Genomic DNA, 11470 nt, shown 5'->3' with positions numbered 1-11470 from the left:
TACATGCTGACGACCGCAAACCAAATAAACTCGGTAAATAGCGTCCTCTTTACCTTTGATCATTGCCCCGTCGTCCGTGAGTGAGCAACCGGGCGAGACGGGAATATTATACAGCTTTATGCTAATGAGATGCAGATGTACATATCAGATAGAAAGGGTGAATCCGGGGAAAGCGTTTGTAGATCTGAAGGGCAGGAAATTACTTAGCATGATGCTACATGGGAACGTCCGCTAAAGGTCTTACAGGTCTGTGCTAATCTGTCTCGCATTTCAGATGTTTATGATGATGAGATGAGACACCTGTTGTTTGTAATACAAACTAACTTCCAAACTTTGCTATCGCTTTCAGCTATGAGTGCTGTTTTGGAACTTCCAGCCATAAATTGCAGTTTATTCAAGACAGAAAACAAAAAAAAAAAAAAAACACTTGTTGATTTTTCTGATTCACCAGAATGAATTGGACTTTTCTACTCTACATATAAGAGAGAGAACCGTTTAGAACGAACCAATTCACTAAAATGAATCAGACTGTTAAACTCTTCATTGAAGTGCCCTTCTGCGTCATCATCACGTGCCCACACGGAGGCGCCGTCATCATGCAAAGAATCTGCGCAAAGGATCATGGGAGCCCGAAGTGTCCATCAGTTGTACCCTTCGAAATCCTTCATTCCGAAGGGCCCTTTGATGTGGCCAGTTTTGAGCACTTCGGTTTGGACCGACCCTTCAATATGGCAGCCATGATTGTTTTCACTCCAAAGTGCCCTTCGGAGGGCGATATATCCTGTTTGGAACGCACCGTAGGACTGTTTAGGACAAACTGATTCACTAGAATGAATCAGTTTCATCTCTATGTTTAAGAGAAGAACCGTTAGGATGAACAGATTCGGTAAAATGAATTGGACTTTCCAAATCTGCATATAAGAGAGAGAACTGTTTAGGATGAACCGATTCACTAAAATGAATCAGACTTTCCAGCTTTTACATGGGAGAATTCATCTTTTAAGATGAACTGATTCAATAGAATGAATCAGAATGTCCAACTCTAAAAATGACAGAAAGAACTGATTCACTAGAATGCATGAATCCAAGAGAACCATTTACAACGAACATTTACAATTCACTAAAATGCATGTCACTTTCATGATTCACACGAGAGAATATTTTTTTTAAGATGAACTGATTCAACAGAGTGAATCAACTCCATGCATGAGGGATTAAACGATTGGCACGAATGAACCAGACTTTCATCTCTACGTATGAGACAGAGAACCATTTAGGACGAACAGAATCAACAGAATGAAATGAACTTTCGAGGTCGGTATAAAATCGTCTGTATATAACCAACAACCGTTTAGAACAAATCGATTCACTACAATGAATCAGATGTTCCAACTCCACATATGAGAGGAACAATGTTTTAGGATGAACCAATTCAGTTGAATGAATTGCATTATCCAACTCTACTAATGAGAAAGAGAACCGTTAACGATGAACCGGTTCACTAGAATAAACCAGATTTTCCAACTCTACATGAAAGAAAGAACCGTTTATGATGAACCGAATGAATCAGATTTGACAGACAGAACAGTTCATGATGAACCATTTCACTAGAATGAATCAGGCCTTCCAATTCTACAGATAATTGTTTAGGTCAAATAGATTCAATAGAATGAATTGAAATTTCCAACTCTGCATACCATTTTAGGATAAACTGATTCAACAGAACGAAAAGGAGTTTCAAACCCCACATATGTTCGAAGCAACCCTTTAAGATGAATGATTCAGTAGAATGAATCAGACTTTCTAGCTTTACATGAGATAAAGGACTGTTTAGGACAAACCGATTCACTAGAAAGAATTGAACTTTTCAACTCTACATATGAGAGAGAGAACCAAAGAGATTGAATATACTGAATCAGATTTTCCAAATCTGCGTATAAAAGAGAGAACCTTTTAGTATGAATCAATTCACTACAATGAGTTGGACTGTACATCTCTTCATCTAGGACCGTTTAAGATGAACTGATTCACTGGAATGAATCAGACTTTTCACAACATGAGCACGTATGATTATGCCTCAACTCATAAAGCTACGTGCTTGACATAAAACTGCTTTTCATCTCCTCACACTGATCTTTGATCAGCTGCACAGATTGTTTGGATATTTTCCAACTCTACATGAAAGAAAGAACCGTTTATGATGAACCGAATGAATCAGATTTGACAGACAGAACAGTTCATGATGAACCATTTCACTAGAATGAATCAGGCCTTCCAATTCTACAGATAATTGTTTAGGTCAAATAGATTCAATAGAATGAATTGAAATTTCCAACTCTGCATACCATTTTAGGATAAACTGATTCAACAGAACGAAAAGGAGTTTCAAACCCCACATATGTTCGAAGCAACCCTTTAAGATGAATGATTCAGTAGAATGAATCAGACTTTCTAGCTTTACATGAGATAAAGGCCTGTTTAGGACAAACCGATTCACTAGAATGAATTGAACTTTTCAACTCTACATATGAGAGAGAGAACCAAAGAGATTGAATATACTGAATCAGATTTTCCAAATCTGCGTATAAAAGAGAGAACCTTTTAGTATGAATCAATTCACTACAATGAGTTGGACTGTACATCTCTTCATCTAGGACCGTTTAAGATGAACTGATTCACTGGAATGAATCAGACTTTTCACAACATGAGCATGTATGATTATGCCTCAACTCATAAAGCTACGTGCTTGACATAAAACTGCTTTTCATCTCCTCACACTGATCTTAGATCAGCTGCACAGATTGTTTGGATTCAGGTAGAGAAAGCTGGTCCAGGATCAGCGTGAGCAGAAGCAGAGTGTGATTAATTGAAGGATCAGCGGCAAACAGGGAAGCCCATCATAGCCCATCTGTGAGCGTTTAGGAGCTGGAGTCAACTGCTGCATCTCTCGTGCTCACTGCTGCATGAGCCAGACTTCAAGAAACCATAAATCAATCTATTGATTGTTTATTTGCCCATAGACTTTAGTTTATGACCTTGATTTCGGTGTGATATACATTTTTAAGTGTGATTATGCCAGCAACGTTTGTGTTCGCTGTCTTTAACATGTTGTATTTGTTGAAGTTCTGTTTAAAGCTTCTTAAACTTTCAAAGATTAATTTTTCCAAACAATACAAAATAGAGGATAATAGAGGAGAAACGAGTGAACAACATATGAGAACAGCATGAAAGCATGGGCATGAAGGAAGGGAAATTGTGGGGTGTTTCTCTGTTTCTAATGAAAGTGCTGCCGAAATCAGAAGTTACTGTCACTGATGCCTGTGGTGAACTCTGATAGGATCATTTAAGGAAGAAAAAAAATAATTGAGAATGATGAAATATATACCTGTGATGCCAGAGTTGATAAACAGGAACATTACAAAATTTTCAACGCAGCATGAAATGATCTAAGGCAGGAGTTTTCAACCTGGGATCCATACTTTTTTTTAGATCATATAAATATTACAAAATGAAAATTACAAAAGAAAAGCTATATATAACTCTTTCTCTCTCTCTCTCTCTCTCTCTCTCTCTCTCTCTCTCTCTGCTTTCATCTGGAACTGAAACAAGCGCCTGAAATTCCTCATGAACTCGTTGAACCAGCAGCATGGGCGTCTAGGGGTCACACGGATCTGTCTCGCATCCTGACTCAGCTCAGCGTGTGTGTGTGTGTGTGTGTGTGTACATGTGTGTGTGTGCATGTATGTATTTTTCACACACACACACACACACACACACACACACACACGCATACTGTATAGGCCTACATATTCACCATACAATATTTTGTATGGAGATTTTCTGTAAAGCTGCTTTGGAACAATATTTAACATGAAAAGTGCTTTACAAATAAATTTGATTTTTAAATGTTTCTACATAACCCAAATCTAATATTGAGTGGAGAAAGAAGTGTTGCGATGCTGAAACCTAATGCAAAGAAAAAATTTTCTACATACTTTTTTCATTTGTTTTGGATTTAATCATTTAATTTAGCAAATAACACATCTTTATATCACCCTTAATGTTTTACACACTGTATAAATAGTTCTTTGTTATATTTAGTTGCCTTTATGTTTTAGGAAGTGGCTCGCTTTGCAAAGGATCATTATATTTGTTGGTCTTTGGCATTTCCCATAGCCTACTGTAAGAGTGTGGGTTCATGTTTCAGTAGCGCTGAAGGAGCTCAACCGGAGCTTCAGCGCTTGTCCCTTTTCATGTCATGCTATTAGATTAGTGAACAGAAACTGATTTATGTGGCATGTCAATTTAGCCGCAGGTTTGTTTATTATCCATTGTTGGGTCAGGTTTAACTGAATTTGTGTGTGTGACAGTGTGTTTGTAGAGGCAAAGTCTGAACGGACAGCCCAAATGTGCACAAATATGACACCTGATATGTTTCAGCAGTGCGCCCTGGGAGAATGATTGATCGAACAGACCACCACAACATTCTCCGGCTTCACTGCAGCTTTATTGTGCCTTGTAGCATAATAACACATACCATCACACACACACACACACACACACACGCACGTTAGGTTTCTGTGAATTGTGGGGACCTTCCATAGACTTCAATTACATTTATACTGACCAAACGATATTTTCTATCCCCTAACCCTAAACCTACCCCTTAAAGAAAAACAGTTTGCATTGTTACACTTTCAGATAAACATCATTTACTATTTTTAATAATTTTTTTCCCATTTCAGTTTTTACTATCCTTGTGGGGACATTTGGTACACAATGTAGCATAAACAAGAACACACACACACACACACACACGCACACACACAAGCTTTGAATATACATCGCTGAAGACAAACATACATTCTGTCGTTGTGTGAACAAATGTGCAAAATGCAACCCCATACCGCCACCTTCTGGACATATAAATGTGATAAGTAGTGGTTAGTAGTGGTAGCATGGTAGAAGGTGGTAATGCATGGTACAATGGTCGTGAATTAATACCAGTTTCTAACAAGTTATTTAAAAGGTATTCCAAGGTACTACTAAAAACCATAGTATTGCCATGGTACAATTGTTTTCATAAGGGAGTGGTTGTTACCATTCTGATTGGCTCTGAGTGTTTTTAATGTGTTGCTATGTGGTTACTAGGCTATTCTGAGTGGTTGCTACGTAGATACTGGTTGTTATTTTTTTTACCTGAAAATCAATGATAACTTGCAAATACCCAGTCAGTTCAACAAGCTGCATGATTTCAGCTATCATTCATGTCTGCAGCACAAACAGTGTGATTAATGTAAGTGCGGAATGTGTCTAAAATCGCATTCTCTCCGAGCACTAAAAAAGTACATTCTACATTAGGAAAGTGTGTAGTACGCCAGTTATCCAGCTGTACTACAGTAGATTTGCTATGTTGTCAATGGCATGTGACCTACGGTTGCGTAGTTTTACTGCCATTCACGAATCTTCTCCCGTGGCCTCATGGGATAGTAAAGTGTCCATCAGATGTGCAGTAGTAGGTCATCTGTGTACTTTTCACATATAAATACTGTGAATTCGGATGTACTACTCTTCCACATATACTGATGTTGGCCTACTATGTAATAGGGAAGCATGTGCATTCGGATGCAGCTGTCGTCTTGAGATGCTAACGTTAAGACACTAGCATTGTTTGCAGTCAAACTGAGAATTTGGGGGTGGTTCAGATAATTAGCTTTGCAGTGTCTAAATAATTAGAGGTTGTGTACTACACTGAGGAAAACAACTGGAAAACATTGCAATAAAATCAGCTGGAGTCGTATAATTAGTCACATCTCAAACCACTATGAATTGTTTCTCAACACCTTAGACCCGCCTTCCTCACCTCAGCTGAAATCTGATTGGTTTGCGCTGTTGATTGACAGTTCTGTCTAACCTTTCTTTGCATATATTTCCTCATTGCTTGAAAAGGAAAGGAATGTGTGGTGTTTCAGTATAGTGTGTGAAGTGCTGTCTATGGCGTAGTTCCCATATTTGGTCTTTCGCGTGGGTCGTCCGAAAGGAAGAATTTGATATTAATTGCTCTTGGGTTCAGTCCGGAGCAGTTTTGTGATAAAGGCCAGTGTCAGCCTTCAGGAAGACATTTTAGTGTCTTACAGTTCAAGCTGTGACCAGATTGAAGGTTGTTTTTGTAACACTTCACATGCTGTTCATCTCTGAATTGAGAATGATTATTCATAATCATCTCTGGGTGCATTTGAACATCAGTTTTACTGGATTAAAAGAAAGTTAAAAGGTAGTTTAAAAGCTATAATCGCTTCTCTCGCTGCTGAAACTACAAAGGCTATGTTCAGAGTAGAGCAGTTCAGTTTGTTTCTGTTCAGTAGCTTGTCCTAAAAAGAGAATTAGCATTTTCTAGCCATGGTTTCCCTCAAACATACCTAACCAGCATATGCTGGTTTTTTCAACAGGGATATCAATGTTTAATTTACATGATGTAAAATATTGTTGGCAATGCCATAATTTCCTAAATACAAAGCACATGCAGGTACGGCGAGTTTGAGTTTGAGCTCGAGCTTGTCATTTGTGGTTTTTGGTTTTTGTGAAGTGAGGGATTCCTGTGTGGTCAATGAAGGAGGAGAAAAGATGGATGAGAAGGGGGAAGCCGACGACAGCCGCTGTAAGTACAGGGCGTCAGACCACAGAGTGGGAGTGATTATGGCAGATGTATTTCTGCAGATGTCTCTATTCCTGCTGCGACTGAATCGCTCCACGCACACACAGAGATTGATTGAGAGCAGTGGTTTGGACAGACTCTCGCTGGGCTGTGTGGGTAATGGCTGTCTGTGACCCATCATAACCTAACGGCTCCTCACACAGCACAGAGACACTGACTAAAACACTGCACACAAACCACGCCAGGCTCTTACCAATGGCCTGGTAACATGTTACACTTATAGAGGATGTTTTTGCAAATGTTACCATGGTGATACTATGCTGCTTTAAAATATTCACTATGGACATACCATGCTGTTTTTGGACATTCACCATGATAATACCATGTTTTCGGGATGTGCACAATAGTAATATCATTTTTGACAAATATTTTGCAATTATATATATATATATATATATATATATTCATGTATTTTTTACATTTACCATGGTAATTCCATGCTGTTTTGGATATTTACCATGGTAATACCATGTCTTTTGCAAATATATCATCATGGTAGCACTTTATTTTACAGTCCTGTTACTCATGTACATACTATATACTTATTATAGTAATTACAATAACTAGGTAATAACTAGGTACTAACCCTGAACCTACCCCTAAACCTAACCCTACCCCATGTAGTTACCTTATATTACAGTACTTTCTTATGTATATACATATATACAGTCAAAGTCAAACCAAAATTTATTAAGTCAACATTACACATTATTGCAGTTTTTTCGCTATAGTTAAACTGTGTCAGAACAAATTCATCTTGATAATGGCAGATAACAATTAAGCAAAACATGGTCAGGGTCAAAGTGTCTGAATAATTTTTGGTCGCAAATTTTTATCAGTTTTACTGGTAGTCCACTGTATGAAGTTTGAATTTTTGAGTATGTCACAGTTTGCTTTATTTTACTATCCTCACTTACATAAATGAACTAAAGTGTCCTGCACCAACTAGTAAAAAAATATCAAAAATTATATCTGGTGTCTGAATAATTTTTGGTTTGACTGTATGTATATATATTTCTTTTTCATTTAGAGATATACAATCAAATCAATCAAAAGCATGCATTCTTTAAAACAAATTCTCACCATAAACAATACTGTACAAATAAGAAAATTCTTTGTGTATACTAGACGTTTAAAAAAAAAAAGAATAATAAAATATAGCTGCAAGCAGCAATTCCCAGGGTTCTAGCGCTTTAAGACCTTTGAGTAATTATAGATATTTTAAGATGATTTTACTCAATATGACCGAAGAATTATAAATACAATCACTTGTAATATTATTTAATGATTTGTCACTTTTGACCAATAGGTGGACCTGCTCCAAAATTAATGGCATGCGGTCAACTAGGGGTGACAATGACACACACAAAGTTTGGTGCCAATATACCAAAGTGTTGCAGATAAACAGCCTTAGATCCATTTTGGCACCATGCCAACAAAAGGGATGCTTAGTTAAATGGAAACTGTTTGAGATATCAAAAAGCTTTTGATAACTTTTTTTGCCAGAACAGCATGAAGATGATCCGAGTTGAATTTAGTGACAATGGGTCAAACGGTCTAAGAGGAATTTGAAAAAGTAGGGTTTTAAAGAAAATCAAAATGGCTGACAGGAAGCTTAATGGCAACATGAGAAAATTGGATATCATTCAGCATGCTACTCCAAATCTAAAGAACAGTTTTGTCATTTCTAGCCAAACCGTTTGGAAATTATATACAAAAAGAGCCATTTTTCATATCTTCGGTACTGTGCAGGTAACCTCAGGTCATGGTCAGGTCAAACTCCAAGCTTGGTCTGAAGACAATAAGCGTTGAAGAGATATAGCCTCATGTCCACTTTGGCAAGCTCTTTGTCAAATTAATTTGTGCATTATACAATGTTTGGGTCTATCAAAAGATTTTGATAACTTTTTGCCAGGACAGTCTGAAGTCTGTATCAATTTCGGTGAAAATCAGACAAACCATCTAGGACAAGTTCGAAAAAGTAGGCTTTTACATAATATCAAATATTTAATGAAAGGTTTAATTGACATAGTGGTGATATGTGCAAAATTTGAGGTGATATGTTCACTTTTTCATAAAAGCATGAAACTTGGTACAATTGTACAGGTTAAGGCCCTGAACATTTTCAGAAATGGAGCCATCGCAAAAACATCTCGTGGTTGCCATGGCGACCATTTTACTTTCCTCCATAACCAAATTATGTATTTTGTGTCATATCTCCTGAACCAAACATGATAACACAGAAAAGGTGATGTCTGCTCCTATGTTTCGATGGTCAAGGATTACAATGACATATACAGCAACATAAACTGTTCAGGTAAAGAGTTAATGGTGAAATCAACAATATGAGAAGGAAATAACAGTATATTTACAATAGTCCATATTATGGCTATTAATTTTTTCTTTCGTATCAATTTCGGTGAAAATCAGACAAACCATCTAGGACAAGTTCGAAAAAGTAGGCTTTTACATAATATCAAATATTTAATGAAAGGTTTAATTGACATAGTGGTGATATGTGCAAAATTTGAGGTGATATGTTCACTTTTTCATAAAAGCATGAAACTTGGTGCAATTGTACAGGTTAAGGCCCTGAACATTTTCAGAAATGGAGCCATTCCAGTAGCATCAGGTGAACTAGGCCCTTCCAAATCCGCCTCTCTGATGCACTGAGTTTTTGGCTAGCTTGCAGTACACTTACCTCTGATTCTACATCTGATCATGCTGGGCGAGCCCCCTCTCTCGTTGAGAGCTTAGTGTGATACTAGGTTCTTGGTCGTATCCCCTTAAAGGAATCCATTTTGATTCCAAGCCTGGAGCTCTACCCCGGGCCCAGGAGTCTGACCCTAACAGGTAAGTTTGGGTATGTAGTCTAGGCCTTTGGCCGTAGGGGATAAAGTCACGGACAGCCGTCTGACGTCCCAGGGGCAACTCACCATGAAAATGGTAAAGTTGGTACTTAGTGCTCGCCATGGTTCTGGCCCGCATTCCCCTCAGCATGGCGGCGTGGGTATACCGTTCCCCATAGCGACCCCTAGAGGACGCAGTTTGAAGTTTTTTTGTAAAAAAAGAGATGAGATTTTTTGTATCATACGCGAACAATTAACTGACCTGACCTGAAAAATTGGGCTCAAGAAATCGTCTCAGGTTACTTATGTAACCATGGTTCCCTGAGTAGGGAACGAGACACTGCGTCCTCTAGGCTTCCTGCCATGCTTCGAACGCAAGCTTCAGACGAAGAAGTGAATGTCATGTTCTCCCGGCGCCTATTTATACTATAGTCGCACTGGTAGTGACGTCATGGGCTGTCGCCGGCCAACGTGTTGTTGGTGTTTTTTCAATGTATGCTTCAGACACGGGTCACGACGAGGCGTTCCCCATAGCGACCCCTAGAGGACGCAGTGTCTCATTCCCTACTCAGGGAACCATGGTTACATAAGTAACCTGAGACGTTTTTTTTAGTGGAACAAAATATAATCAGTTGTCCCTGATTATCCGTCTTTGTAGATACTGATCTGATGCGAAATAAAAAAACAAGCCACATAGGTATAAGCCATCTGGTTTGACAGGAGGGGAGAAATCCATTCCTTAGCACTGGGGCAGATGCTGTTTCCTGCATCCACACACTGCTGATGCGCTGGCAGATGATTGTTGACTCACAAAGTGACCTTTATTCTGCACCTTCACTGGCAGTGCTGCACCCTCTGAGGAAGAGTGTTTTTAGAGCTCACTCCTCAGGGAATCTTCTACATTTAGAGCTCATGAAGCGTGCTCCTCTCTCTCTCACTGTCATATGTGCACACACTCTGCAGTGATTGGAGGTTGACAGCAGATCGGGTTGGTGAACTGATGTCAATGTTTAAATGAGCGGCAGCAACCTCTGTGTTTGCCCTTGACAGCCTTCTGTTGAGACATGTTGTGAAAAACAACTTCAGCACATGGTATAACTGACATATAAATTAAATCCCAAAATGAATGGAATTTATCATCAGATGTCAGCCAGAAGAGCATTTAATGACACTCATCGCAACTTTGGGTTCGTATATGTTTGGACATGGCTCATTACCATATTGATTGTATAAAATGGCTTAATAAAAATATTAAAGATGCAACTTTTCATTAAAACAGTACTTTTTAGCGTGTTTCCAATACATTCTTGTTCTCTCTCAACAATGCTCTAACATCACACGCAGACGGCAACGCAATCTTGCTAAGCTGCGCCCTATCTGCACCTCTTCTGCTGCATCTCTGTCATTTTCTGTGGGTCTCTGGAACTGTCAGTCAGCAGTCAAACAAACTTCATTCTGGCCATTGCTTCTCAGTCTACTCTTAGTATCTTGGGCTTGATTGAGACCTGGATTCGTCCAGAAGACTCTGCAACCCCTGCTGTTCTCTCTAACAACTTCCCTTTCTCTCACACCCCCCGTCAGGTTGGAAGGGTACTGGTCTTCTCATTTCTAATAATTGGAAATACTCAACCCACTCTTCCCTATGCAATAGAAATTATTTTGAGTTTCATGCTATTATGGTAACAGCTCCTGTTAAACTGGTGTTAAAGAATTGATGTTAAAGAATTGTGTTATAACAACCCCTACAAATATAACTCATTATATACACTATAAACACTTTAAAGGAGACAGACATGTTTGTGAAATGTGTTTTCTCTGTTTTGGAGGGATTATTATTTTTAAATCATACCCTATTTATTGCATCAAAATTTGTTAATACTTTACTATATTTAAGGGTGGATAATTT

Source organism: Sinocyclocheilus rhinocerous, unplaced genomic scaffold, assembly GCF_001515625.1.
Source record: "Sinocyclocheilus rhinocerous isolate Xijiao unplaced genomic scaffold, SAMN03320098_v1.1 scaffold1376, whole genome shotgun sequence".
Lineage (NCBI taxonomy): Eukaryota > Metazoa > Chordata > Actinopteri > Cypriniformes > Cyprinidae > Sinocyclocheilus > Sinocyclocheilus rhinocerous.
This window is presented reverse-complemented; position numbering follows the sequence as displayed.